Source organism: Hylobates moloch, unplaced genomic scaffold (assembly GCF_009828535.3).
Source record: "Hylobates moloch isolate HMO894 unplaced genomic scaffold, HMol_V3 SCAFFOLD_9, whole genome shotgun sequence".
NCBI classification, from domain to species: domain Eukaryota; kingdom Metazoa; phylum Chordata; class Mammalia; order Primates; family Hylobatidae; genus Hylobates; species Hylobates moloch.
This window is the reverse complement of record NW_026652284.1, coordinates 69,871,116-69,889,018: the sequence shown is the minus strand read 5'-3', so window position 1 is coordinate 69,889,018 and position 17,903 is coordinate 69,871,116. Positions and strand designations below refer to the sequence as shown.

The 17,903-nt window shown below is 38.5% G+C and overlaps 1 long non-coding RNA gene across 1 annotated transcript in view; it reads left to right on the top strand.

Moving 5' to 3' along the window:
- Nucleotides 1-17,903, top strand: part of LOC131384250 (uncharacterized) — a 117,940-nt gene that overhangs the window by 18,870 nt on the left and 81,167 nt on the right. Inside the window, exons 2-3 of the long non-coding RNA XR_009214919.1 lie at nucleotides 3,228-3,363; nucleotides 3,908-4,245. This is a non-coding gene — a long non-coding RNA (uncharacterized LOC131384250). The remainder of the gene's footprint in view (nucleotides 1-3,227; nucleotides 3,364-3,907; nucleotides 4,246-17,903) is intronic.

The following is a 17,903-nucleotide window of genomic DNA, read 5'->3' as shown; positions in this document are numbered from 1 at the left end:
TTATAGCATTAGCTTACTTCATTCCTTTCAATGTTTAGATAAGAATAATTAAGATACCTAATCAGGGAATTCCCCCTGTTTCTGTACAACATCCAGTCCAGGGAAGATCCACATTTTCTTAAAAGCTCCCCCAAATCATCTACCACAAGCTCAAATCCTGTAAGTTTTTTCTAACACCTTCTTACTGATATGCTCAAGGGTCCCCCATGGTATTTGTTTCTCCCCCTTGCAATGAATTAATAAACCGAGTTTTATAGAACTGCAGATGTGTTGCTGGTGGTCTTTGACTAGAGGACGTTGACAAATTCATACAGTAGTTATTACTTAGCCAGGAGCTCTCTCCCTATCTCAGTCAGAGGTGGCTCCTCTGACTTCTCTAAGGATTTTGTCTGTGGCATTGGTGCTGTTTCAGAGCCCGAAGCTGGACATGTAAACATCAGAACCAAATAACATAAATTTCCAGTTTTATTTATTTTAATATGTTTTAGAGATGATGTCTCACTCTGTCACTCAGGTTTGAGTGCAGTGGCGCAGACATGGCCCCCTGCAGCCTGGACTGCTCAAGGATCAGGTAATCCTCCCACCTCAGCACCCCAAATAGCTGGGACTACAGGCATGCACCACCACACCTGGCTAATTTTTTTTTTTTTTTTTTTGAGACAGAGTCTCGCTCTGTCACCCAGGCTGGAGTGCAATGGCGTTATCTCAGCTCACTGCAAGCTCCGCCTCCCGGGTTCACTCCATTCTCCTGCCTCAGCCTCCCAAGTAGCTGGGACTACAGGCGCCCGGACCACGCCCAGCTAATTTTTTGTATTTTTTAGTAGAGACGGGGTTTCACTGTGGTCTCGATCTCCTGACCTCGTGATCCACCCACCTCGGCCTCCCAAAGTGCTGGGATTACAGGCGTGAGCCACCGCGCCCGGCCTTTGTATTCTTTATAGAGACAAGTTTTCACCATATCACCCAGGCTGGTCTTAAACTTCTGAGCTCAGGCAATCCGCCAACCTCGGCCTCCTAAATTGCTGGGTTTTACAGGTGTGAGCCACCTTGCCAGGTTTGCAGTTTTCTTTAGATTTGCTTTGTGATAAGGTGGTAAACTTGTTAGAATAAAGGGATTATGTAAATTTCTATTTAGTGAGTAGTCAAATGGTACACACATCTAAATTAAATGTCTAACATAGCTCAGTTATTAAGCAGCTTACATGGAAGACAGCAGAGTATACATATGTATATCCACACAAATATTTAACAGAAACACTGTAAAGAGATTCAGTAATATTCATGCTAAAATGAGAAGAAGACTAGGGAGGTAGTGAATGAAGAATCAAATCAGTAGTATTTTGTAGGGAATAAATTATTGTGGAAAATTTACAGAAAGAGAAGATCCGAAGGTGCAATTCAGACGAGGGGACTATCTTTGCTATCACAGACAAGAAAAAGTTTTTCCAGAGTCTGGATGGTACATTTTTAATGTATGGTCGTGGTTAGTCATGTGTATGTCCTGTTACACTCTGGGGCAATAAAATGTTTTAATAGGTGAGTGCCATAATATGAATTTGTAATTTTGTATTCATAATTTGTAGGCAGATGTGCAAAGGCTCTAGAATCTGCATAATGTATGCCTAGCCCAAATCACACATATAAAAACATGTTAACAGGATTGTGCTTGGTTTTAAGTTCAGTTTCTATTTTAGTACTCACATTGCCCATCCTTGCTGAAACTCACTTTTCTCATTTGTAAGAGTTATAGGAGGAGTGAATACGATAATGCATGTGGAACTGCTTCATGAACTGTGGTGCATTAATTAATTTTAGTTTTGGATCCTGGCTCTGCTCAACGGTTTTCTCTTTTCCAGCTTGGTGTTGTTTTGAGGGTGAACACCGTGCTAGGCACATGCAGAAAAAGTAGCAATTATTCTACCTTTAGATGTTTTGCTATTAACATAGTTTCTAAAATTACTCATCTGTGGGGTGTTCAATAAATATTTACTGACTAACATATGACAGGCAGATCAGTTAATTGGAGGTAATACTTTCATTTATACAGTGTAGCATGTGATCTTATACATGGAAATTGGCAAAATGTGCCAAAGAGTTACCAAACTGGCCTTCAGGATCTAGTTGTGACGGTCAGTTTTGGTTTATTATGTCTCTTGTATTTGCTGTGACTTGTACCTGTTTATATAATCTCATGTATAACATCAAATCTCTTAGCAAGAATTTAACACTCTGACTTTGAATGCAGTTAAATCTCAACCTGATTAAGGATTGTTTTCTAATACAATTCTTTCCCTAAACCTCAAAACATTTAGAGAATTCTAAGGCTCTTCTTTTGCCTCAGTTACCACTCATAGCACTAATGCAATGGGTTGGCTGCTTTGGCATTATGGAATGCTTGTTTTGACTATTGAGGTTTTGAATATTACAAATATAGTGAAACAATAGTGAAGCACAGATTGCCCAGAAAGGGCAAAGGTTCAACATCTTCCCACAAAAACAATGATTGAGTCTTTTCATTAGTTAGCTCGTAAAAAATCAGCATAAAACTAGATAATAATAGGATACCTGTTGATCTGTGAGATAAAAGCATTCTTTTGAATTGCATGCTAATTTGAAAAGGTAAACATTGATACCAATGTACTGGTGATGAAGTGGGAGCCGGGGGTGTGTGTGGGTGAGACCAGCTGGCAGGCATTGGCTAAGCCAGACCCTGGGCTGAGTTGGATTGCATAGGCCTTGTGACTCTATTATTAAACACAGATCCTGAGGGTGAATGACAGCATCTGTGAGATTTTTGAGTCAGTTCTGAAGTAGGTTCTCAGCCAAGTTAGGCAGACATAGAAAAGTAATTATAAAATGATTAGGCACCAGCCCCACCTAGAGTTGATGCTTAGAATGAGGTAGATAGTAGCCGAAGGAGAGTTTTTTAAGCCAGTGAGCTTTACAGTGGGGGAAGGGACAGAATGGGGAAGTCATTTATTCTGAGCTCTTAAGCATGCCAGGAGCAGATGCCTGATTTTACTGTATGGCACTTTGTGGCCCAGAAACTTTCCAGATTCTGTATTTTCCTCTCTGGTTAAATTTAACTGTGTTTACCTGTATTTCAAAGCCTGAATGCTTTATTTATTCACTACTTAATTTTCTTTTTCAGTTCTTCCTAACAAGCTTCCCTAGATTTACTTGTTCTCACTTCCTAGACACTATTTATATTCTTCCTTCTTCTCTAGTTCATCAGAAATTTCTGCTTCTTTGAGACTGAAGTTAGATTCCACTTCTTCTGACTACACCACCACCATCAATCTCCTTCTCTGAACTCCTGGATCATTACTTCAAACTGAAACAACTCATCAGGTGTCTATAAAGGTGGTTATTTGAGTTCCTGTTTTTAGGATTCCAAAATGATGCCAAGACATGTAAAATAAAATGTTAATTGCATTTTTTTGAGGGGGTTAGAACTATGTAAGTCCCAAAAGAGACAAAGAGTTTAGCTCAAAGCTATCAGATGTTGGAATCAGAAGTTTGGCTTAGGTTAATAATATGTTTTGCTGTTTAATTTACAAAATTTTTCAAGATCAGGTCCCTGGAGGGAAAATAGCAAAAGGCATTCCTAATAGAGAAAAGTTGCAAACCGCTAATTGTATGTAGATTTGGTATTTTATTATGTGTAATAAAGTAGTTGAGAGTATGATCTTTGAAGTCAGGCAGACCTGGGTTTGCCACTTTCTATAACTCTGTACTTTGCATTATCTTTTGGAGTCTTGGTTTCTCACCTAGAAAGTGAGTCAAGGCAAATAATTTACTCAGCACAATGCCTGCCATATAGTAAATGTTCAGTAAATGTTATGTGTTATCATTATTGTTGTTGCATCTTATTTGCTCTTTTTTTGTGGTTTATGTCCTATGTTAGGCAGAATAGTTGCCTACTGCCCCAACCTCACCAAATGTTCCAGCACCTCTGATATTACCTCACATGGCAAGAGGGTTTTGAAGATGTGATTGAGTCAAGGGTCTTAAATGGGGAGATTATCCTGAATTATTCAGGTGGACTCAGTGTAATCACAAAGGTTTTTCAAAGATGGAAGAGAGGCAGAAGAGCCAGAAAAGGATATGTGACAATGGAGTCAGTGTCAGAGTTGGAGTGATGTGATGTGAGAAGGATTCAACGTGCTGTTTCTGGCTTTGAGGATGAAAGAAGGGGCCATGAGCCAAGGAATACAGGTGGCTTCTTTCAAGAAGTTGGAAAAGGTAAGGAAATGGATTCTCACCTAGAACTGCTAGAAAGCAACCCAGCCCTACTGATACCATGATTTTAGCTCAGTGAGACTGTCCAGATTTCTGACCTCTACAACTATAAGATAATAAATTTGTGTTGTTTTAAGCCACTAAGTTTGTGGTAATTTGATAAAGCATCAACAAAAAATGAACACTTCACCCCAGCAGGACTCCTTTTGAAGACCAGTTCAGTATACATCATCATATCCAGCGTAAGTATTGGATGTATATATGGATCAATAATTTGGAATTTACTAAGGTTTCCAGTGGTGAGGCACAATAATTTGTAATTTGCAATTTTTTGTAGGGGAGAAGAGGTAACCATCAGTCAGCTCTCTTTCTGCATACACATTTCCATTGCAGCACAAGTTAAAGATACTTGGGAAATTCCCCATCTCACTACCAAGGACAGACCTAACTGACAATAAATTCATCTGTAGCCCAGTCAGGGTTTTCCCCTCATTGTCCCTGCCTTCCACAATTGCAGCTAGTTTTCAAAAGATACATAAAAATAGCTACCGTGAATTTAGCACATGGTATGTTCCAGGAGTTATGCTAAATGCTCTGCATATGTTATCTTACTTAATCCTTCAAAATTTTCCATGGTGGTAAAAATAAATGTTTCTTGTTTTCAAACTTCAGGTCATGACTCTCAGTGGATTTTGAAATCAATTTTTTAGGGAGTGATCAGTAGTTATTAAACAATAAAATAGAATATGAAATATCACATTTCAGGAAGTAAGAGTAGGCATAGTTTCATCAAATTTTGGTTTCAATTATATATGTATCATATCATAGCTATAAAATAAACACATGTGTGTGCACTGGGTTGTGTTACAGAACATATTTCTTACAATGAGTCCTAGTAAAAATTACTTTTTTTTTTTTTTTTTTGGAGATGGAGTTTTGCTCTCGTTGCCCAGGCTGGAGTGCATTGCATGATCTTGGCTCACTGCAGTCTCCACCTCCCAGGTTCAAGCAATTCTCCTGCCTCAGCCTCCCGAGTAGCTGGAATTACAGACATGTGCCACCATGCCTAGATAATTTTTTTTTTTTTTGCAGAGATAGGGTTTCTCCATGTTGGTCAGGCTGGTCTCGAACTCCTGACCTCAGGTGATCTGCCCACCCCAGCCTCCCAAAGTGTTGGGATTACAGGTGTGAGCCACCACACCCAGCCTTAAAAAGTTACTTCTTGGAGTGGGTTGTATTTAAATTTTTTAAAAACCACCAATGAAGTGGTTAAGAATATAGGCTTTAGCAACAGGGCTACCTGAGTTTATTCTCAGTTCTTTATTTTACCAGCTCTGTGATCTTGAGCATATTACTTACTGTTTTTACCTCAGTTACCTCATTTATAGGATCCTATCTCATAGGGACTTTTGAGGAGTAAATGAGTTCATTCATGTTAAGCACTTTGAACCGTGCCTTAGTAATTAAATGCTTAGCTAATGTTACTTTCCCAATGTCATGTGGGTTAGTAAGTGGTACAACCTACCAGATTCCCATTCTGTCTGACAAAGTCTAGTCTCTTAGCTACTATGTGTCGCTGCCTGAGTTTGAAATCTAAAGCAATTTTACAGTAATTTATGTGGCCCCTCAAAATGAACAAATCAACAAAATTAAAAAGTTTCCCTTTATAATAAATGGTACCAGTACATGAAAATACTGGGGATGCTTTTTTCTCAGGGAGTTGGCTGATTTGTCATAACTTTATCTCTGAGGGAAAACAGGTTTTGTGACTTGTTCCACTCTGAATTTCAAGAGAGGAATATGTGGAAAGTACTGAGTGCTTTTGACATATAGAGAACAAAGCGATGACTCACTTAAACCCTGACAGTAGGGGCACCATATAAATTATTATATCTAAAGGGAATCAGGTCAAAGAAGAAATCTTGCAAGAATCTGGAGGGAGATCTGTTGTCTAAAAGCTTATTAGGAGACTAGGGTATAGGTTTTGCTAGTGTTTGTTTTTATCTTGTTTTTTTCCTTCCTCTGTTCCAGCAGGCATTTTAGTGATCTTTTGAAACACGTTTTGACTCTACTTGGTGATTGAAATACACAGCCAGGCTGTGTTGCTTTTATAAGCTCTGAAAGTTTAAGAATTTAGGAAGCTAATGACTGTCTTAAATTACAGTTAAATCTAATTGATAAAATTATCCTGGGATATTGAACGATTGATTTTAGTATTTAGCTAATAACCCATTTAAAATGAATTCCATACTTCTTTCAACTTGCTTGACTGAAGAGTAATTTTGTCGCTAGTTACTGTATTACTGGAAAATGTATTCCTAGGCTTTAAGATTTCGGAAGCGTGTGAGTCTAACTTCTCAAACAGAATTTGACAAGGACGTAGCAGTGTTTTAAAAAGTCAGGGAAAGGAAAGAGGTGTGTTCGGCATTCCTGCCCCATCTTAACACATTATTTTTCTCATTTTAACAGTGTTAATATTTTGTTATTTTGGTTTGATTTTTGTTTGTGGCATATGGCTCTGCTGTCCTACGACTCTAAGTAGAAGAGAAAATAGTACCAATAATTTCTTCATGAAGATGCACCTCTCTCTCTTAGGTCTTGAACAATGTTTGAGGTAGGTGGTGGCCTAAATGAATAAGCATGTCGTCTGTGATTACTTAGTGAGTGTAGTTTTGTAAGGCACACCAAGGAACTGGTAATTAACTGCTAGGCATGAGATTACCCCAAGATTCTACAAACCCACCTAAGCGGTGTTATATTTGTGAAAATATTAGAGGAGCTGAACTGTGTATCTTCTTGGTCTCCAGTAGGCAGATACAAGGGGATTGCAGCAAAGATTGGGGAAGTGGCCTCCAAGTATGCATGTGGATGTCCTCTGCTCCTCTGAAACATGACGGATGGCCATTGTCTTTGTTAGAACAAATAAAAAGCAGAAGTATATTTGCCTTTTAGAGAGAGCTCGGTGTTCCTTTTTGCCAAACACAGTACTCTTTCACACCTGCCTTCTGGGGCAGGGATATTTTATTGGACCACAGATATTCTGAGGGGAAAGGAGTTAAAAGTCAGAGCTTGACAAATGCTGGCTCCAGTGCTAATCAGCATTTGCAAATGCTCTGATTCTAGGCTTTGAAAAGCCTTGAGTTATTAATGAAGTACCCACTATTCACTGTACACTGTGTAAAGTCCCCAAAATGGAAAGAATACTACTTGCTAGTGTCCTTTTAAAGTTTGTGTTTATATTGTCTGTTTCCAGGAAAAGTGCTTTCAGCTGGGCTGAGAACACCTTGGCACTCTTTTCTGCAATGGGCACTGATTGAGGGTCTTCCTGGTGTGGCATCATCAAATCCCTGTTGCTCAAACCCACTAATTAGCTCGTTCTTATCTACAAGTAGCAGGGGCCCTAAAGCTCTCTGAGAAGATCTCACACTGTGTATCCTACATTTCATCTTCTATAATCTCTTATTCTTAGAGACAGAAAGATGGTTAAAAGACATCACTTCATCTCTTTCTCTGGATTTGGAAAGAGTTATATATTGGGATTATGCTGTTAGTTTACACTTGCATGGTTTAAATTAGAGGAAAGGTTATTTTGTACAGAACAAATAAAAATTACTCTTTAACTACCTTTCAGAATATCCCAACTTTTAACATAAGCTGTTTTGTAAAGGCTAGCTGTAGTGACTTGCTTCATAATAGACTATTAAAATAAGATGCATTGAAATCTTGTTCTTTTCTTTACAATACCATGTATCAGCTTTGTTTTGAGAGGCAAACTCAATTTTCCCCTGAAATTAGGAAATTACTGTAAGGGACTGGAATGACACACAAGAAGAGATTACATCATAGCAGGGAGACTAGCCAGTTAGAATGGGGGTTTCCTTACAAACACTAGACTGGTCTATGGATTATAATTTACCTAGTGTTAATAGTTGCAGTCATACATCAAGGACAATATATGTGTTCTTTAGTTTTTTGTCACTGAGCAGAGGTAGAAACAGGGAAACAACAAAGGCCAAATAATTTCCAGCCATTGCTGCTTTGTTTGCATGGAGCCCTTTGAAATGTGAACTAAGAATATTTCTCAGAAGGTTTTTAGGTGATTCATATACACAGTAAAGTTTCAGAAGTGCTATATTCGAGGGCATATGGAAACCCATGGCTTTTCTGCTAGAGGACTGTCAAAAGTCCAGAATTTCATAACTAAATACCACGAATTTAGTATAGTAGAGCACAGAACTAAAGGCTGTCTTGTGGCTGCAAAGAGTTGACTTCACATAGCATAAACTATCATCTAAGGCAGTGACTTAGACATAAGAGAGAAGAGAACTTGGTAACTGGGACTGTTTTACAGCACGATCATGCATATTTCTACATTATTCTAAAAATATTTATTATATTTATATAAAAATTGTTACAACCATATACAAGTGTGCATAAATAAATAGTGTATTTACATAGTCTTTATTTGAATGTCAGGCCAGTTAGAGAAGCTAGACATGTATAACCAGTTTAGTCTTAACAATCAAGTTCAGAAAATAATATGTAGACTTCCACCTAGTTCCTTTTCTGAATAATATTACAGACTTAAGGAAGCTAATAAGAGTCCAAGATTCTCTGAGTGCCTTTGTGAATTACTTCATCTGATTCATGTATGTACCTTCATATAATGGCTGTTAATATTGAGGAATATTTGGAGATTAATAGATTAGAGTAATTCTGAGTTCATTAAATTGTAGATTGTCGTTTCTTATGAAGATTTACTTTCCTGGTACAACATGTTTTTTTTATTTTTTATTTTTTGAGACGGAGTCTTGCTCTGTCGCCCAGGCTGGAGTGCAGTGGCGCAATCTCAGCTCACTGCAAGCTCTGCCTCCCGGGTTCACGCCATTCTCCTGCCTCAGCCTCTCTGAGTAGCTGGGACTACAGGCGCCCACCACCACGCCTGGCTAATTTTTTGTATTTTTTAGTAGAGACGGGGTTTCACTATGGTCTCGATCTCCTGACCTCGTGATCCGCCCGCCTCGGCCTCCCAAAGTGCTGGGATTACAAGCGTGAGCCACCGCGCCCGGCCTACAACATGTTTTTATCACTAGTTATAATGTATTTTTTTACTTTTGGCTTAGATTTTGAGCCCTCTATTCATGACATATCAAATGTAGTTCTTTAGATATGCTGCTTTCTAATTAGGAAGCAGAATGTGATTGCCTACTATTCTCTAGCCACATACCTACTAGTGAATATATAAAGGATGGAATTCAGGCCATGGTTTATGAAATTCAGGCTGTGTTTTTGAGTACTTCCAAGTATTTTTCAAGTAACTTGGTTATGGTTTTGAATGACTAGGAAAATGTTTTGCTTTTTTTGAAAGGGAAATTGTTCAAAAATGAGATTCAATGGAAAACACAGAGGGTGCTAAAAATGCAGAGACATTGTATAAACCTATAAGAAATTTTACATGGAACCAGAATTTTGATGCCCCTTAAAAGGAAGCCAATGAGATTCCCTATTCATTAGTACTTTGAAAGTTGGCAGTGGAGTGAGGATCTGTGGAGGAAGGGACAGCTGGATCTTGCACTCAGGACTTCTGCCCTCTGCTCCTCAAAGAACTCATTAGTCACTGTTCCCACTCCCACTCTGGCACTAAGGAAAATGTTGATGTTTCCACCTTTCCCACCCAGGCCTATTTAGGGCATATAACCCGTCCTGAATTTCCTGCAGTACAGTTGAGATCACACTGTAGCCTCTAACAAGCATTTACCAGAGATTCAGGGATGACAACAGAGAACTACAATATAATGAGTAACAGATAACCACTCCATAGATGTTGCATGCATTTTAGAGTGTATACAGCCCATTCTAACCTTACAGGAGAACCAGGAAAAGAGAAGTATTTGGGAAGGTCTCTTCATTTAATTTTTCCCACACTGCTGCCTCTTCTGTCTTTGGCTTGTTTCTTCTTCTCACGTAGGAGGAAGTGGTTCTCAGATAATTGACTAATCACTTCTTCATGGTCATGAACTCAAGGACTTATCTGTTATGAGGGGAGAAGCATAATAAAGATTACATCACGTGAACTTTTGAAATAAAATGCCTGAAGACATAAGAGAGACCCTTACCACTGTCATTCTCAAAAGGAAAGCTTAGTAGCTACAGAGATTTAAAAAGCAAGCAAACAAGCAACCAAGCAAACAACAAAGACCTGAAGAAAATTCCAGAATAATCCTCAACCTGTGCTTTCACATGCTAAAATTTCATAATGAAAAAGATTTCTTAAACTATGTATCTTGTGGTGTCAGTGGTCAGTGTGGTGATAGTAGTTGTGGTTTGGGCTGCTTTTTTCCTTGTTTATTTTTTCCAAATTTTATTTGGGAAAATTTCTGCTGTTTCCATTGTGAACTAAAGTTACATATACTGGATGATATAACTTGAACTCCTAAGAGTATGTTTGGCTACGTTTTTGGAATTAGGTATTATGTATGCCACCTTGTGGCCGTTATTAAGAAAACACCTAACATGAAGATGAGAAATAGGATCATTAGTGAGAACAGCTTGAGCTTGGAGCAGTACTTTCCCAAGTCTGTTTCTCCAGCAGCATCCTTAGAACCCTTAGAACCTGGATATCACATTTTAGTGGGAGGAGACAGACAATAAATAAAATAAAGTATAATAAGTGCTCTGGAGAAAGGTAATGCAAAGAAGAGGGCCAGAAAGTATCAAAAAGTTTTAAATTACAAATAAGGTACTCTTGGAAGACCTCACTAAGGTCACATTTGAGCAGAGATCTGAACAGCCTGAGAGACAACTGGGGATGAGGGGAGCAGGATAATGTTTCAGATATGGACATTGCAACTGCAAAGGCCTGAGACAGGAATTTGCTTGGCCTGTTCCAGCTTAGTAAAGAAACAGGCCTGTGTTGCTGATACTCAGAGAGGAAGGAGGCAATAGCAGAAAATGAAGCCAGAAAAGTGACCAGATGCAGGAGTGACTAAGGCTTTGTAGACTGCTGTGTAGATTCTGAGGGAAATGAGCGGTCGTTGATGGGTTTTTCGCACAGAAGGATCCTGGTGTATTTTAAAAGGAACATTCTGGATTCTATGTTGAAAACAGACTGAAAAGTGCAAGGGAAAGAACAGGAAGAGCAATTAGGAGGCTGTGGTAGATTATTATTCAGCAAATATTCGCCCTACTGTCCTCCCCATAAAATTTTCCCAGGCCACCATCACTGGATTTGGCTATTTGACTTGCTTTAGTCAATGGAATGTGAGTGAAAAGTGACTGTACCAGTGGGGAGGCAAAGCCTTAAAAGGCCCAGCAAATTTCTTCCAGCCCTTTTGTGCTTCTGCCAAAAGAATACTGCGAGCAGTCAGTGCCCCTTAAGCCTGGGCCTCAGAACGAGAGATATGGAGCAAACCTGAACCTGACCAGCAGCCTAGAGCCAAGCCAGGATGACCCTGCAAAGCCCAGCCAAGCATAGCACAGCCACAGCAGACTTGTAGACCAATGAGCATGAAATAAATTGCATTGAAAGCTACTGAGATTGGAGGAATAATTTTTATGCAGGATTACTGCAGTGAACCTGATTAATACAGGAGCTACTGCAATAATCCAGGGAAAGAGTGGATGATGAGCTGAAGTAAACTAGGATGGTTGTGATCGGATTAGAGTCTGTATATACGTTTGAGGACAAGATTTGAAAGAATTTGCCGGTGGTTTAGCTATTAAGTGTGAAAGAGAAATTTTGAAATTTTGGTCCAAACAATGGGAATGATTGAGTTGCCATTTACTGACACAGGGAACATGAAAGAAGGGGCAGGTTTACTTGATTCAGGGCATGCAGAGGAAAGCAGAGTTAAACTTTGTATATGTTAAGTTTCATATGCCTCTTATATTTGCAAGTAGAAGTATCTTCTTATATTTGCAAAAAGAGGTATCCAGCAAGTAGTTTGACATTTACAAAAGATTTCTGGAGATCATTTCTGCTCTGGCTATAATGGGATGACAGAGACTACATTTACTGTATACTTCAAACAAATAGAAAATTGGACAATACAATGTTTTCAGGCATAATAAACAAATTGAACCTTATTATTGCCCCAGCTTGGCTTGCCACCTAGAGGCAGTTTTCAAGCTTTAATAGATGGAGGGTTTATTAGTCTGTTTTCACACTGCTATAAAGAATGACCTGAAACTGGGTAATTTAAAAAGGAAAGAAGTTTAATTGACTCACAGTTCCTCATGGCTGGGGAGGCCTCAGGAAACTTACAATCATGGTGGAAGGTGAAGGGGAAGCAAGGCATGCCTTTAAGAGGTGGCAGGAGAGAGAGAAAGAGAGAGAGAGAAAGAGAGAGAGAGAGAGAGAGAAAGAGCAAGAGCGCAGGGGAAACTGCCACTTTTAAACCGTCAGATCTCATGAGAACTTCCTATCACAAGAACAGCGTAGGGAAAACTGCCCACATGATCCAGTCACCTCCCACCAAGTCCCTTTCTTGATACATGGGGGATTACAATTTGAGATAAGATAGGTGGGGACACAGAGCCAAACCATATCAGAGGGAAACCTCGAACAGATCCTGGCAGTCTAGCTTAGTGGAGGGATTAGAAATTAGAGTTCATGGAGACTAAAGTGGATAGAGATTTTGGGTGGGGGGGTTGGTGAAGAGAGAGAGAGAGATAAGAGAGATATACCCAGAGATCACAGAGGGGTCCCTTGAGCCTTGGTATGTGCATGTGAGAGAGGCAGATACACCTGGCAGGGGGAAGAACTACTGGGAGGCAATAAGCCAAATAATTCCTGATGCTCACTTAAGGCTGGGAAGAGTTTGTGTTCCCATCAGTTAGAGTGGAAAGACCTTATTACACTGTATTATATAGGGGCATTGAATAGAATCCTCAGAAGAATACCTCAGTAGTAAAGTTAGTAGTGAGGCTAAATTAGCCCTAGACTAAAATATACTCTGGATTTCCCTAACAAGCCTCAAAAGAGCTAGACTGCTGCTAAGTAACATAACTGTGTGCTGGAACAAAGCCTAAGACTACTAGAAGGGTTACAACAAAATCCACCACCCTGTTAAGTGAGGTTTCAATGTCGCAAAGCAATAAAGCATTTACCAGACACTAGAAAGAATAAGAAACCTAACCCATAATCAGAAGAAAAATGTCAATAAATAGAAACAGAACCAGAAATGACAGAGGTGATGTAATGACTAAAATTGTCTATTGTAAATATGCTTCACATCATGAGTAAGGTAGAGGGAAACATGAGCATGATGAAGAGAGATATAGATAATAGAAGAAGACTGAAATCAAAGTTATAGGGCTGAAAAATACAATAGATTCTTCATTTCATCTCTGAAATGAATAGATTGAACAGGATCAACAGCTGATTAGATACCGCAGAAGAGAAGATGAGTGAAATTGAAGGAGCAATAGAATCTATGAAAAGTGAAGCTCAGGGAGAAAAATGACTAATAGAAAAATGAACAGAGCATCAGTGACCTGAGGAACAAAGTCAGGAGATCTAATATACCTATAATTGGAACCACTGAAGCAAGGTGGAGGAGGGTAAAAAGAGAAGACATAATGGCCAAATGTTTGTCCAACTGTGATGAAAACTATAAACTCATAGATCCTAGAAACTAAAAGAATCCTAAGAAGTAAAAGCATTCAGAAAATCACACTAACACATATTGTAATTGAATTTTAGAAAATCAGTTTTGATAAAGAGAAAAATCATAATAGCAGCCAGAAGGAAAAAAAAGGCACTGTCTCAACAGAAACTTCTCATCAGAAACTACACAAACTGGATGACAATCCTCCAGTGTTGAAAGAAAGAAACCTGTCAATCTAGAATTCTATATCCAGGTTTTTGATTTTTTAAAAATAAAGGTGAATAAACACTTCTCCAGACAAACAAAGAGGTAAAATTCATTGTCAGCCAACTAACTGTAAGAAATATTAAAGGAAGTTATTCAGGCAGAAGGAAAATTATGCCCGATGAAAACTTGTGTATTCATATAGGAATAAAAAATGCCAGAAATGATAAATATATGGATACATGATAAATACTTAATTTTCTTAGTTTTTAAGTCTCTTTAACAGATAATTGACTGCTTAAAGCAAAATAGAAATAATGTACTGCTGGCTTTATAACATATATAGAAGTAAAGTATATGATAAGGACACTGTAACTTACCACAGTTGTGTTAAGCAGCTTCTAAGATGCTCCCCAACAGTCTCTGCATTCTACTGTTCAACTCTAATATAGGCTCATCCGGCATGGCATAGGGCCAAACTCTGTAAAGAATAGAATATGGAGAACTGACAATGTACGGCTTCTAAGCCTAGGTCAAAAAGATATTGGAGCTTCCAACTTGCTCTTTCTTGCATTGCTCCTCTGAGGAAAACCCAGCTGCCATGTCCTGAGGATGCTCACCATCTACAGAGAGTTTACTTGGACAGAAACTGAAGTCTCCAGCCAAGACCCAGCATCAACTTCCAAGTTACGTGAGTGAGCCATCTTGGAAGCAAATTCTGCAGCACCAGCAAAGTGTTTAGGTGACTGCAACCCCTTTCAACATCTTGACTGCAACCTCTTGAGAGACCCTTAGCCAGAACCACCCAGCTAAACCCATCCAGATGCACAGAAACTGTGGGAGATCATAAATGTTTATTGCTGTTTTAAGCTGCTAAGTTTGGGGGTATTTTGTTATTCAGCAATAGGTAACTAACACAACAGTCTACCACCAGATGACAAATCATTTCCCACATAGTGAAAGAAACCTTCAACAATATACTTCTATTTTACCTCCTGTCCATGTATACTACTTTCTTTCTGTGTTTTATTGTGATTCCTAGCTAGTGAAGTTTGGCAAGAAAAAGAAAAATATACATAGAGAAAGGAAAGTGTTTTTATTTGTGGATGACATGATAATCCACATTTAAAAAAAACTGAAGAATTATGCTACTGGAACTAATAAGTAAGTTTCACAAGGCTGCAGGATACAAGGTCAATATTCAGAATTTCATTATATTTCTATATAGTCACAATTGACAATTGGGATTTTATATTAATTTAATAATGCCATTTTTATGGCACTTAACTTGATGGCAATAAAATAAAAATTATAGGGATAAATGTCATAAAATATGCATGCAATCTGTATACTCAAAAGCACAAAATGTACTGAAAGAAATTAGATAAAACCTTAATAAATGGAGATATAAACCATGTTCACAGATTGGGAGACTAATTGTTAAAATATCAAATGTCCCCAAACTGATTCTATGTTTTTCGAAATCCTGGTAGCTTTTGACAAATCAACTCAAGAATTTATCTGTCAGTCCAAAAGTTCATAAGCTTTGCAACAAGTGTTAGAAAAGAACAAAATTTGAGATATATAATATCTGATCTCTAGTCTTTTTTTTTTTTTTTTTGAGACGGAGTCTCGCTCTGTCGCCCAGGCTGGAGTGCAGTGGCGCAATCTCGGCTCACTGCAAGCTCCGACTCCCGGGTTCACGCCATTCTCCTGCCTCAGCCTCCCGAGTAGCTGGGACTACAGGTGCCTGCCACCACGCCTGGCTGATTTTTTGTATTTTTAGTAGAGACGAGGTTTCACCATGTTAGCCAGGATGGTCTCGATCTCCTGACCTCGTGATCCACCCACCTCGGCCTCCCAAAGTGCTGGGATTACAGGCGTGAGCCACCATGCCTGGCTGATCTCTAGTCTTTTGTAAAGCTGTAGTTATTAAATAGCATGACATTGGCATAGAGAGAGACATATAGAAAAATAGAAACAAATAATAGTCCCAGAATAGATAGATACACATGTAGTCAATTTATTTTTGACAAAGTCTTCAAGATTATTCATTGGAGGAAAGGATAGTCTTTGCAATAGGTGCAAAAGGTACTGGAACAATTTGATAGCCATCTGGGCCTTAACTCTTACCATACATACTATAAAAATTAGCTTTAAATGGACTGTACACTATAAAATTATAGAAGAAAGCATAGGCAAATATCTTTGTAACCTTGATTAGGCAGATGCTTCTTAGATAGGACACAAAATGTATAGGAAAAATAAATGGTAAAAAAAAGAATTAATTGAAATTAAAAACGTTTGTTTTTTAAAACCCACTGTTAAGAAAAGGAAAAGGCAAATTACAGATAGAAAATATTGGCAAAGTATACATCTGATGAAGGGCTTGTATCTATAATATAAAAAGAATTCTTACAATTCAATAATAAGATAAATATCTGATAACAAATAGGTGAAAGATTTGTAGGCACTCTACCAAATGAATTATGTGAATGGTAAACAGCATATGAAAAGATGGTCAACATTATTAGTTATTAAGGGAATGCAAATGAATGAATACATAAATTGTACATTCATATGTAAAATTCTACTCAGCAATAAAAAGGAAAGAACTATTGAGAGATGCAATAATGTAGATGAGTATCAAAAGCATTGTCCTAAGTGAAAGAAGCTATTCTCAAAATACCACAAAATATATGATTCCTTTCATCTGAGGTTCCACAAAAGACAGAACTCTAATGATAGGAAGAAGATTTTTGGTTACCAGGGGCAAAGGGTGGAGAGAAGGGATTGATGGCAAAGGATTGGAATGATGGAAATATTTTATATCTTGATTTTGGTAGTGATTATATGACTATATTCATTTGCCAAACTCATCAAATTGTATACTGCAAATTGATGAATTTTGTTGAATGTAAATTATACCTCAGTGGAACTAATTACAACAATTCAGGGGAGAGGTCTGGGATAGAGACATAAATTTGAGACTCCTGAGCATATAAAATTTAAAGCTATGAAACTGGATGATGTCACTGAGAAAAATAATGTGTGTGTGTGTGTGTGTGTGTGTGTGTGTGTGTGTGTGTATATGTATACATATAGTCAAAAGATTAAGTCCTAACATATCCCAATGTTTAGAAAACAGGGAAATGAAAAGGAAGTAGCAAATGTGACTCAGTGAGTAGCCAGTGAAGAAAACCAATTATGTGTGGTGTCCTGGAGGCCAACTGATAAAAGTATTTCAAGAAGGAGTGAATGTGTCAAATGCTGTTGATGCATTAAAAAATGAGGATTTTTTCCCCCAAGATGTCAGATTAGAGCCAGTGTTTGCATGCTTCTCTCACCTGGAGACAAAATAGTGTGTACATATTCACGCTGTGAGCTTTTTTCCAAGAAGCAATGCAGGAACTTAACAGGAAAACTGAAATCTACAAATTATTTGAAAGAAGTGGCAGGCTGCAGCCTACACCATGAGTCAGGCAAGAAACTGTAAGTCCCCAGAGTGTGTGACGGGGAGAGACTGCCTCTAGGTTATACAGCCCCACTAGGGAACCTGGAAATCCAGGCCACAGGGGAAGTCCTTAATCCTATCCAGTACTAGAACTAATTTAGGAGGGTGAGGAATATAAAAGTAGGAGTGGCAGCAAGATGAGTCTTGTGTGCATTCCCAGTCTCCAGTGTGGACCAAGGGAAGCCATTACCTATTCTGACTCATATGGGACCTTGCAGAAGTCTGCCAACTGACTCAGGCAGTGATCTCAGGTTGGAAGAAGCTCCCAACTGAACTTTGTGATACAACCTGGAGTAGGGAAGAACTCCTTTTGCCAGAACTGGGGGTAAGTGGGA